This window comes from Phyllobates terribilis, unplaced genomic scaffold, assembly GCF_046119375.1.
Source record: "Phyllobates terribilis strain yellow unplaced genomic scaffold, ASM4611937v1 Scaffold_10__3_contigs__length_209671492, whole genome shotgun sequence".
NCBI lineage: Eukaryota > Metazoa > Chordata > Amphibia > Anura > Dendrobatidae > Phyllobates > Phyllobates terribilis.
The window spans coordinates 186,160,340-186,174,089 of NW_027362770.1; positions in this window are offsets into that span (position 1 = coordinate 186,160,340).

Consider the following 13,750-nt stretch of genomic DNA (forward strand, 5'->3'; position numbering starts at 1 on the left):
CAATACTCTGCATTACAGCGCTGATGGCGGCGGCGGCTGCTGGAGAGAGCTGAAATCATTACGGGGTCTGTGCCTGCGGACTGCAAGAAGCAGCCGGAGGGGCCGCGTGTTTGAGACCCCTGGTATAACCACTGCGTCTCCTATACAGCCTGCCTGCTTGATATACCTGGGATGGATATTAGTCCTGAGAAGGACTGTTTGTTTGATCTGGCAGCCTTTACAGACCCTACACTAACTATTTCACAGTATAAATCTCTCCCTAAATCAGCAGCGCTGTCCCTACACTGTCTGATCCGGAGCGACTGTGTCCAAGATGGCGGCGCCCGGTTTTAAATACTCGAGGTGACGCTGTGCGGCCAGCCAATCACTGTAATGCCCACAACCAACATGGCTGCAGCATTACAGTGACTGGCTGGCAATCCCTGCATGTTCATTGGCTCTGTAAAGAGCGCCAAACATGCAGGGCGGAGACCCGAGCTCCCGCCCGAGTAACCCGGAAATGCTCGGTGCTCGCCGAACATCCCGAGTAGCGTGATGCTCGGGCGAGTACCGAGCAGTGTCGAGCATGCTCGCTCAACACTAGTAATTACAGTACATGTACTATAATAGTTATCACTGTGCCATCTGATGTCTTAACATAAGCCCTCCAAGTTAAGCTGCAGCTGTTGCTATTACTCCAACACAGGGCGCTGAAGGGGTATATGCCACTATCCCTGCTGGCCTAGAGTAGTGGTGCGGATAATGCTATTATCCATAGTGGTCTGTATTATTGAGACAGCTATTACCAGAATCCCAGGTATTCTAGAGTGAAGATTGATGTAATGCCAGCATCCCTGGTGGTCCAGAGTAATGATATGGTTAATGCCTCTAATCCTACTGGTCTAGGGTAGTGAGGGGTTAATACTATTATCCATATTGGTCTGAAGTATTGACAAACCTATTACCTGCATTCCAGTTAGAGATTGATTGAATGCCAGTATCCCGGTCCCTGGTGGTCCATGGTATTGATGGGATACCAATAGTCCTGGTGGTCTAGGGTTGTGACTTACTCTTGTTTCCATGCTCCAGCTGTGTCCCTGCTATTTATGATCGCAATTTGTTCCGTCTTTTTGCACTTATGGCACAGATTTTAGGTAGCCCTGAAGAAGAGTACAGATATGTCTGCCGGCCCTTTATCCACCGGTCCTTTAGCTGTACTCACTAGGTAGTGTGCAGACAGCAGGGTTCGATGTGAAGACTCTTCAATTATGCATCTACCCCATGGACACAGTACAGACCTCCACCTGTGCTGAGAGGGCACGGGGGCAGCAGAGCACAGATTATGGGCAGTCCTGAAGATGAGTACAGATATGTTTGCTGGCCTTTATCCACTGGCCCTTTATCTGTGTGCCAGCCCTTTAGCTGTACTCACTAGGTAGTGTGCAGACTGCAGGGTTCGATGTGAAGACTCTTCAATTATGCATCTACCCCATGGACACAGTACAGACCTCCACCTGCGCTGAGAGGGCACGGGGGCAGCAGAGCACAGATTATGGGCAGTCCTGAAGATGAGTACAGATATGTTTGCTGGCCTTTATCCACTGGCCCTTTATCTGTGTGCCAGCCCTTTAGCTGTGCTCACTAGGTAGTGTGCAGACTGCAGGGTTCGATGTGAAGACTCTTCAATTATGCATCTACCCCATGGAGCACAGTACAGACCTCCACCTGTCGAGAGAGGGCACGGGAGCTGCAGAGCACCTCTCGGCATCCTACACTACAATTGTACATTGTCACCCATCAGAATTGGGCACCGATAGACCCGGCCTAGTCAGCTGTCAAAGTTGGGCTCGTGATCGCTGTGACAGACGCTGACTCTGATTCATTTTGCCATGGCACGACCTGTGCTGACAGCATGCTCTTTGGCTCGGCACCAGTCCTACTTTGGCAAGACATTGACCTGGCTGACTTTGCTGCGGCCACTCTTTGGCACTTTTTGGCCGAAGTTTCGACATTTGTAGAACTTGTCTTTTCCAAGTTTATTTTAACAGTCGTGATCCACATTACCGGAACGTACTGCGCCCCGGTCTCAGCACAGACGCGTCCTATTTCAGATTTTATCGGGGGGGGGGGTGCACTAGGCCAGCTCCCCCTTTTTTCATGCAGAATAGATTTCGTTATTGCTCCTTGGCATGGTGCCCCTCACCCTGGGCAGAGTTCGGCCATTCCTGCTCATAAATCCAGTGCTTCGGGCCACTCCTTCAGGACCTGACGCCCTCCCAAGAAGACGAATGAGTGAGACTTGGCAAGACGTCTCCAGCAAATCCAGCTCTGCAGATCAGCTCTCCCCTTTGCTCCTGGGGGAGTCCGAGCTTCAGGACTCGCTCTGAAGCCACCGTGGGAGCTCAAAGTCCTGATACATAAATTCTACATACGTGTGAAATGAATCTTTTCATCCAAGTTCTGCTCAGTTTTTTCTACTTTTTTTTCTCCGCTGCTGAAAAGCCATCATTGATAAAAAAAAAAAACACGTAATTTGAGGGCAGCAGAGCGGAGTGTGTGGGGGGCCCCCAGCAGAAGCATGGCTCTTTCTTCTTCATGGCGTTCACCTGCCCGGACCGGCCTCCTTCACATTTCTCGATCTGCGTCGGTCACGTGATTTCCAGACACGCTGCTCGGAATGAAATATTGGGAAGGAGACTCAAACATTCGAAGGAACAAACAGACTAAAATATTTATGGCAAATAGCGGGATCCCAGCGATAAAACCTCCTTCCAAGAAACGGAATGCGCTTATTATACCGAGCCCCCCAAGGTGAAAAGTCTGTGTCATCTTATTAAAGGGAAACAGTCATCAAAAGAAAGAGGGGAACGATCTACACCAGTCAGCGGTGGTGGAAAAGAAGTAGACAAGACACAGTACAGGCAGCAGAATAGTGAGTGCAGCTCTGGGGTATAATACAGGAGGTAACTCAGGATCAGTAATGTAATGTATGTACACAGTGACTGCACCAGCAGAATAGTGAGTGCAGCTCTGGAGTATAATACAGAATGTAACTCAGTATCAGTACAGGATCAGTAATGTATGTACACAGGACTACACCAGCAGAATAGTGAGTGCAGCTCTGGAGTATAACACAGGATGTAACTCAGGATCAGTAATGTAATGTATGTACACAGTGACTGCACCAGCAGAATAGTGAGTGCAGCTCTGGAGTATAATACTGGATGTAACTCAGGATCAGTAATGTAATGTATGTACACAGTGACTGCACCAGCAGAATAGTGAGTGCAGCTCTGGAGTATAATACAGGAGGTAACTCAGGATCAGTAATGTAATGTATGCACACAGTGACTGCACCAGCAGAATAGTGAGTGCAGCTCTGGAGTATAATACAGGATGTAACTCAGGATCAGTAATGTAATGTATGTACACAGTGACTGCACCAGCAGAATAGTGAGTGCAGCTCTGGGGTATAATACAGGAAGTAACTCAGGATCAGTAATGTAATGTATGTACACAGTGACTGCACCAGCAGAAAAGTGAGTGCAGCTCTGGAGTATAATACAGAATGTAACTCAGTATCAGTACAGGATCAGTAATGTATGTACACAGGACTACACCAGCAGAATAGTGAGTGCAGCTCTGGAGTATAACACAGGATGTAACTCAGGATCAGTAATGTAATGTATGTACACAGTGACTGCACCAGCAGAATAGTGAGTGCAGCTCTGGAGTATAATACAGGATGTAACTCAGGATCAGTAATGTAATGTATGTACACAGTGACTGCACCAGCAGAATAGTGAGTGCAGCTCTGGAGTATAATACAGAATGTAACTCAGTATCAGTACAGGATCAGTAATGTATGTACACAGGACTACACCAGCAGAATAGTGAGTGCAGCTCTGGAGTATAATACAGGAGGTAACTCAGGATCAGTAATGTAATGTATGCACACAGTGACTGCACCAGCAGAATAGTGAGTGCAGCTCTGGAGTATAATACAGGATGTAACTCAGGATCAGTAATGTAATGTATGTACACAGTGACTGCACCAGCAGAATAGTGAGTGCAGCTCTGGGGTATAATACAGGAAGTAACTCAGGATCAGTAATGTAATGTATGTACACAGTGACTGCACCAGCAGAAAAGTGAGTGCAGCTCTGGAGTATAATACAGGATGTAACTCAGGATCAGTGATGTAATGTATATACACAGTGACTGCACCAGCAGAATAGTGAGTGCAGCTCTGGGGTATAATACAGGAAGTAACTCCGGATCAGTAATGTAATGTATGTACACAGTGACTGCACCAGCAGAATAGTGAGTGCAGCTCTGGGGTATAATACAGGATGTAACTCAGGATCACTAATGTAATGTATATACACAGTGACTGCACCAGCAGAATAGTGAGTGCAGCTCTGGGGTATAATACAGGATGTAACTCAGGATCAGTAATGTAATGTATGTACACAGTGACTGCACCAGCAGAATAGTGAGTGCAGCTCTGGAGTATAATACAGGAGTTAACTCAGGATCAGTAATGTAATGTATGTACACAGTGACTGCACCAGCAGAATAGTGAGTGCAGCTCTGGAGTATAATACAGGATGTAACTCAGGATCAGTAATGTAATGTATGTACACAGTGACTGCACCAGCAGAATACTGAGCGCCGCTCTGGAGTATAATACAGGATGTAACTCAGGATCAGTAATGTAATGTATGTACACAGTGACTGCACCAGCAGAATAGTGAGTGCAGCTCTGGAGTATAATACAGGATGTAACTCAGGATCAGTAACGTAATGTATGTACACAGTGACTGCACCAACAGAATAGTGAGTGCAGCTCTGGAGTATAATACAGGATGTAACTCAGGATCAGTAATGTAATGTATGTATACAGTGACTGCACCAGCAGAATAGTGAGTGCAGCTCTGGAGTATAATACAGGATGTAACTCAGGATCAGTAATGTAATGTATGTACACAGTGACTGCACCAGCAGAATAGTGAGTGCAGCTCTGGAGTATAATACAGGATGTAACTCAGGATCAGTAACGTAATGTATGTACACAGTGACTGCACCAACAGAATAGTGAGTGCAGCTCTGGAGTATAATACAGGATGTAACTCAGGATCAGTAACGTAATGTATGTACACAGTGACTGCACCAGCAGAATAGTGAGTGCAGCTCTGGAGTATAATACAGGATGTAACTCAGGATCAGTAATGTCATGTATGTACACAGTGACTGCACCAGCAGAATAGTGAGTGCAGCTCTGGAGTATAATACAGGATGTAACTCAGGATCAGTAATGTAATGTATGTACACAGTGACTGCACCAGCAGAATAGTGAGTGCAGCTCTGGAGTATAATACAGGATGTAACTCAGGATCAGTAACGTAATGTATGTACACAGTGACTGCACCAACAGAATAGTGAGTGCAGCTCTGGAGTATAATACAGGATGTAACTCAGGATCAGTAATGTAATGTATGTACACAGTGACTGCACCAGCAGAATAGTGAGTGCAGCTCTGGAGTATAATACAGCATGTAACTCAGGATCAGTAATGTAATGTATGTACACAGTGACTGCACCAACAGAATAGTGAGTGCAGCTCTGGAGTATAATACAGGATGTAACTCAGGATCAGTAATGTAATGTATGTACACAGTGACTGCACCAGCAGAATAGTGAGTGCAGCTCTGGAGTATAATACAGGATGTAACTCAGGATCAGTAATGTAATGTATGTACACAGTGACTGCACCAGCAGAATAGTGAGTGCAGCTCTGGAGTATAATACAGGATGTAACTCAGGATCAGTAATGTAATGTATGTACACAGTGACTGCACCAGCAGAATAGTGAGAGCAGCTCTGGAGTATAATACAGGATGTAACTCAGGATCAGTAATGTAATGTATGTACACAGTGACTGCACCAGCATAATAGTGAGTGCAGCTCTGGAGTATAATACAGGATGTAACTCAGGATCAGTAATGTAATGTATGTACACAGTGACTGCACCAACAGAATAGTGAGTGCAGCTCTGGAGTATAATACAGGATGTAACTCAGGATCAGTAATGTAATGTATGTACACAGTGACTGCACCAACAGAAGAGTGAGTGCAGCTCTGGAGTATAATACAGGATGTAACTCAGGATCAGTAATGTAATGTATGTACACAGTGACTGCACCAGCAGAATAGTGAGTGCAGCTCTGGAGTATAATACAGGATGTAACTCAGGATCAGTAATGTAATGTATGTACTCAGTGACTGCACCAGCAGAATAGTGAGAGCAGCTCTGGAGTATAATACAGGATGTAACTCAGGATCAGTGATGTAATGTATGTACACAGTGACTGCACCAGCAGAATAGTGAGTGCAGCTCTGGAGTATAATACAGGATGTAACTCAGGATCAGTAATGTAATGTATGTACACAGTGACTGCACCAGCAGAATAGTGAGTGCAGCTCTGGAGTATAATACAGGATGTAACTCAGGATCAGTTATGTAATGTATGTACACAGTGACTGCACCAGCAGAATAGCGAGTGCAGCTCTGGGGTATAATACAGGATGTAACTCAGGATCAGTAATGTAATGTATGTACACAGTGACTGCACCAGCAGAATAGTGAGTGCAGCTCTGGAGTATAATACAGGATGTAACTCAGGATCAGTAATGTAATGTATGTACACAGTGACTGCACCAGCAGAATAGTGAGAGCAGCTCTGGAGTATAATACAGGATGTAACTCAGGATCAGTTATGTAATGTATGTACACAGTGACTGCACCAGCAGAATAGCGAGTGCAGCTCTGGGGTATAATACAGGATGTAACTCAGGATCAGTAATGTAATGTATGTACACAGTGACTGCACCAGCAGAATAGTGAGTGCAGCTCTGGAGTATAATACAGGATGTAACTCAGGATCAGTAATGTAATGTATGTACACAGTGACTGCATCAGCAGAATAGTGAGTGCAGCTCTGGAGTATAATACAGGATGTAACTCAGGATCAGTTATGTAATGTATGTACACAGTGACTGCACCAGCAGAATAGCGAGTGCAGCTCTGGGGTATAATACAGGATGTAACTCAGGATCAGTAATGTAATGTATGTACACAGTGACTGCACCAGCAGAATAGTGAGTGCAGCTCTGGAGTATAATACAGGATGTAACTCAGGATCAGTAATGTAATGTATGTACACAGTGACTGCACCAGCAGAATAGTGAGTGCAGCTCTGGAGTATAATACAGGATGTAACTCAGGATCAGTAAAGTAATGTATGTACACAGTGACTGCACCAGCAGAATAGTGAGTGCAGCTCTGGAGTATAATACAGGATGTAACTCAGGATCAGTAATGTAATGTATGTCTACAGTGACTGCACCAGCAGAATAGTGAGTGCAGCTCTGGAGTATAATACAGGATGTAACTCAGGATCAGTAAAGTAATGTATGTACACAGTGACTGCACCAGCAGAATAGTGAGTGCAGCTCTGGAGTATAATACAGGATGTAACTCAGGATCAGTAATGTATGTACACAGTGACTGCACCAGCGGAATAGTGAGTGCAGCTCTGGAGTATAATACAGGATGTAACTCAGGATCAGTAATGTAATGTATGTACACAGTGACTGCACCAGCAGAATAGTGAGTGCAGCTCTGGAGTATAATACAGGATGTAACTCAGGATCAGTAATGTAATGTATGTACACAGTGACTGCACCAGCAGAATAGTGAGTGCAGCTCTGGAGTATAATACAGGATGTAACGGAGGATCAGTAATGTAATGTATGTACACAGTGACTGCACCAGCAGAATAGTGAGTGCAGCTCTGGAGTATAATACAGGAGGTAACTCAGGATCAGTAATGTAATGTATGTACACAGTGACTGCACCAGCAGAATAGTGAGTGCAGCTCTGGAGTATAATACAGGATGTAACTCAGGATCAGTAAAGTAATGTATGTACACAGTGACTGCACCAGCAGAATAGTGAGTGCAGCTCTGGAGTATAATACAGGAGGTAACTCAGGATCAGTAATGTAATGTATGTACACAGTGACTGCACCAGCAGAATACTGAGCGCCGCTCTGGAGTATAATACAGGATGTAACTCAGGATCAGTGATGTATGTGCACAGTGACTGCACCAGCAGAACAGTGAGTGCAGCTCTGGGGTATAATACCGAAGTGAAGTGTAATATATGGTGTAACTTGTCTAATGGTAAAACTGCTGAAATAGAGAAAATTATTTTGCACAATGACTGGAAGAAATAATATTCACCATCTTTCTCATGGACGAGCAATGATAGAGATTCCTGTTGTATTTTTCTGCCTTCTGTTTTGTGGTTGTTGTTTCCCTCATCTATGATCTGTGACCTGGGGATCTTCAGGATTATCCCTAATTTTAGGATCCCCCATGAAGTGTTTCTGGAGTTGCCTCCCACTCAGAGATAATCCCACATGACAAAGAGCCATTGTGCTCCTCAGCCTTTCTGGTAGGTGTCAGAGGTGCCGGCCGGCCCAACGTCACTGCCGCGCAGCAGTTTATGATATTATTTTAGCAGAACATCTCAAAGATTAAACGTTAAACAATTTGGCAACAGAACACTCCAACAGGGACATGTGTGACCGCTGCAGCCCATCATGTGATCGCCTACAGTCAATGATAGTCTGCAGGAGTCACATGTTCTTGAGTGGTGATGTCATAGTTGAAGCAGGCGGCAGAGATTGGCCAGGGAGAGGTGAGAGATCAGCATAGCAGAATAACTTTCAGTTTGTGTAAGTGGACATCCCCTTTAAGCAAAAAAATAAATGTCATCAAAATAAAAAAAAAAATCTGTGTCCATTTACATGGAGAACCCTCGAAGAAGTGCAACAAACGGCGCACATTTCTGGGGTGTCACTTACAGAAGTGTTAGCAGACTTTATATATGTAAATTACCTCTTCAGAGAGGAAGAGGACTAGAACTCTAGCGCCACCTATTGGAAGCGGCAATCCTAAAAGTCAACATCGAACCAGAATCTAAATTTGCAGACACTGTTTCGGGGTGCTACCTCTCATCAGTGCAAAGTGTGAGATCTGGTTTGGCTGGGTTTCCCAGAGAAGCATTGCAATGCTTAGAAGGTCAGGCTTGGCTTGTCACTCTCCACAAGGAGAAATGTTACCCCTTGTTACCCTCTCACCCAGCCAAACCAGATCTCACACTTTGCACTGATGAGAGGCAGCAGCCCAAAACACAGCGTCTGCAAACTGGTTTGGCTTTTATCCTAAGTCATGTGGCAAGGCTCGATATTGACTTTTAAGTTTGCTACTTCCACTAGGTAGCACTAGTTCTAGTCCTCCTCCTCTCTGAAGAGGTAATTTGCACATTTAATTCCCCAGGAGGAGCATTACAAGGCTTAAAAGTCTCCTCACATTGACATGCCAGGCTCGGCAAGTCACTCTTAAAAAGAAACGTTACCCTCTTGAATCCAAGACTATTTATGCCCCACCAAGAGCGCCGCTTATCACGCCACTTCTCTCTGTCACCAGACAAGTATCCTTAATGTCCAAGTAAGGGTTAAATCTCCAACCTGCCAGGGACGTTGGCAAAAGATGTAGGAGTCATATAAAAGTGCACCCACAGATTGGAGGTCAGAAGTTTACGTCGTCGTTTTACCTGCGGCCAGGATCGTCTGCAGGGGGACGCTTGTGGTCGGCAGAACAGGTTTATTATAAATTACGCTCCCACTTAGAGGCGATCTCGTGGTGAGGAGTAAGTGTCTCCACGACCATCAGCCGGGACAAAGAGGCCTGTGTACCCCGAGCCAAAGGGCTGGCAACGAGTCAGGAGTGGGTGGTAGTGCAAGATGGAGCTGGACGGGCTCTATGGGAGCGATACATTACAATTTATGGGACGCTGGTGGAGGCACTTATGGGAGAAGCTGCCTGTGTGTGGTGTCTGGGGGGGAAGGAAGCGCCGCTTATCACGGGCGTAATCATAATAAACACATTCCCATTCTCTCGTCATGTGGTCACACTGCTGCGCCTGTCGAAAGCCCGAGAAGCCAGACGCGTCCTTGTAACTACAGCAACAATGTACACATGTAGGAGAACATGGCGAGACCTTAAAGGGGAGGTCCGACCTCAGGCGTTTTATGGGGAAATGCCGTCTTATTAAGAAATAAAAGGTAGAGGAAGGAGCGGTTTATCTTTCGATGGACCACCGTCACTTCTATGCCCTCAAATCAGTCCCAATTTTTCCAACTGGTTACTATGGGCAGTGTGTCCTTAGCAACCAGACAGAAAGGTCTAATTCAAGCATCTCGTATGAAAGGCCTCATGGCAACCACCCCCCAGCATTAAGTCACTACTTCCTTGACAATGGGGGCTGTTAGTTTCTTCAGAGACAGACTGGTTGCTAGGCAATGTATCCATAGTAACCAGTAGTAGCATGTTAGGCCGCAGCCTGCCGTTTCCTACTGCTAGCCATTTCTCCCCTTTAGGGGTCCCTGATAAGATTCTTAAATTTGACAGAATCTCAACTCAACAGACTGGTTGCTATGGGCTATGACTATGGGCAGTTCCATAGCAACCAGACAAAAACTGTCAACAACAACCATCCTGTGAAAAGTGTCATGGTGTGTCCCTACTGCTAAGCCAATACTCCTTGTTGGGGGTCCCTGGGGGGCTGTTAGATTATTGTCTGGGCATGCTAAATGATTAGACTGACTGGTTGCTAGGGAGTTATTAGGACTACTATAGCAACCGAGCAAAATTGTCATCTTCACATCAGGAGCCACGTGGGCCGCAGCCTGCAGTTTCCTACTGCTACATCAGAACTCCTTTTCAGGGGTATCTGTCGATGACAAGGAGGGGTGTCACTAGTCAGATTGGTCGCTATGGACACACTCTGGTTGTTAGGCAGTGCGTGCATAGCAACCAGGCTGAATGTTGGTAATAAAGGGGCAGGGAAATGAACAGGGACCCCTTTAACCACCGATATTACCCTCACAGCTGTCATTTTTCTTGCTCCTCCACATTTCGGCACAGGAACCCTCGTCCCCGTCCAATAAATACACGGCTCTTCTATCCAGGAGCTGGTAACCGGCAGCAGATTATAAAGCGGAGGCGAGGTGGAGAGAAGATAAACATGTATGTGTACAGGGCCCCTGTCCCTGCCCGCGTCCCCCGGGGTCTCTGAGGTGGAGGCGGCTGCTGACCACGTACCACAAGTGGTTATAAAGGAGAGAGGGAAAAATCCACAAGTGTCTGCTGTACTCACCCGAGCCTGAGAAAGCCAAACACAGCGACCGCCACTCACTGTGTGCAAGGGAGACGAGCAGAGCCAGTGCAAGTGCTGCCGAGAGCGGTGTGGGGGCAGCGTCTCCGGCAGGGGGTGCGGGCAACTCTTACATAACGGTATGTTACTAATGTAAGGCAGTCATTAGGCATTTGTTCACACAGGCCGACAGGTGTAGATGGGGACAGAGCAATCACTATTATAATCAGTACAGTTTCGGCAGCACATTCCATATTTACATGGGGCGATGTGCTGCCGAGAGCGGTGGGGGGCAGCGTCACTGGCAGGGGGTGCGGGCAGCTCTTACATTACTGTACGTTACTAATTTATGGCAGTCATTAGGCGTTTGTTCACACAGGCCGACGTGTGTGTCGATGGGGACAGAGAGATCATTATTATAATCAGTACGGTCTCGGCAGCGCATTCCGTATTTACATGGGGCGATGTGCTGCCGATAACGATAATCGGGAGCGAACATTTGGAGAACAAATGTTATGCCTATGTAAAAGTGCCGGCAATCACCCAATGCCAGCATGAAAATCATTATCGGCAGCACATAGCTCAAGGTAAACATGGAATGTGCTGCCGATAACGTACTGATCATCTCGGAAGCATAACTCCCTACAAACACTAGACACTACGACCGCCGACTGATGCCCTGATTAGTTTTGCACGTCAAGCTTTAGCTCATACATGACAAACTCTGGCCTGTGGGATAAATCTGACCAGCAGGGTGTTTTTTTTTGGCTTGCAACACCAGAACCACCACCCCTACATGAGGCCCATTATCGTGTATGGCGGACTACGTGGGGCCCATAATAGTGTATGGCGGACTATGTGGGGGCCATAATAGTGTATAGCAGACTACGTGGGAGCCATAATAGTGTATGGCGGACTACGTGGGGCCCATTACTCTGTATGGAAGACTATGTGGGGCCCATTATCCTGTACGGATGACTACGTGGAGCCCATTATTCTGTATGGTGGACTGCGTGTGGCCCATTATACTGTATACTGGTTGGTCAGCGACTTGGTCCAAGTTTTTCATTTTGGCCCTCTGTGTGTGTTTGACATCCCGGCTCTAGATGAATAGTGCGCTGGAGTAAGACACAACTCGTGCGTCGCTGCAAAAACTGTACGCCAATCAGCGACTAAAGTACATTTCTGTCGCCATTTATGCCACTTTTGTGGTATAAATGATAAAATTGCCGGATGTGCTCGGCCACCTTTCCCCACAAAAGTCCAGCTGCTTTTCAAAAAGTTGGCGGAACTAATGTAAAAACGTCAAAAAGTTTTAAAAAAAAAAGTTGCGACATTCCAAGCAGTTTTGAATCTTCTGAAAATTTTAAGGAATAGCTTAAAGGAAAACTCCATGCAAATGAGTAAATTAAGACGTGTAAAATACCAGGCTATTGGGTAAAGCTGCTCATTGCAGACTTCCTGCACATGATCTCGAACGCTCGGGCTTTATTTTAGAGGAGGAGCTAAGCAGGAAGTCCATGACTTACATATTCAGCCAATAGCTGAAAAGCACTGAGTGATGTCAGTGAAGGGGCGTGGTTTTGGAAACCACTGCTGTACTGCCCAGGAACCCGCAGCAGTAGTTTTTTCCGCCAATTAATCACTTTCTCGTGGCATTCAGGCCACAATATGGCTACCACTGTGGGTTCGTTTGTAACCTTACAGTGTTTACCTTACAGTGTTTACATGTGATTAGTTCTGCTCCTTTAATAGCGCATTGCCAATGCCTCTTACTTGTGTCCCTGAGATGAAGAGCAGCAATGGGCAGGATGTACAAGTCATATAAAAAGGCCTATAAACCACTCGTGCCCTCGTAAATCTCACTCGTTTACTTTCTAGGAGGTGTAGGTGACACAGATCTGGCAAGTATCACGCAACGGCAAAGGAAGCAATAAGTACAACCCAAATCTTGTCACATCGACAGAGGAGAAAGATGACTTATGAGAATGGTCAGAGAGCCCTTACCGACCCCTGCCAGAGAGCCCTTACCGACCCCTGCCAGAGAGCCCTTACCGACCCCTGCCAGAGAGCCCTTACTGACCCCTGCCAAGACTGAAAACGCCCACAATAGGCACATGAGCATCATAACTCAACCATGGAGCAATGGAAGAAGGCGGCCTGGTCTGATGAGTCGCGTCAGGAGACTCATCAGGAGAAAGCACTGGGGCGCACTATGGGAAGAGGCAGAGACAGTGTGATGGGGCAATGCTGTGCCGGATGTGACACGCGCCACCTACCTAAACATTGAATTGCACCAAGAACCTAGCAGTGGGGTTCCCACAAGACTGCACTTCGTTCAGCTGAATGATGGATGATAAGGAATGATCTGAGCAACATAACAGGTCAAGATGATGACCGGTCTCCAAACTTCAAAACGTCAATGCCCTCAGAAGTGGGATGTTCTGGAAACAAGAGTCTAATTCACAAAGGACGCACCACTAG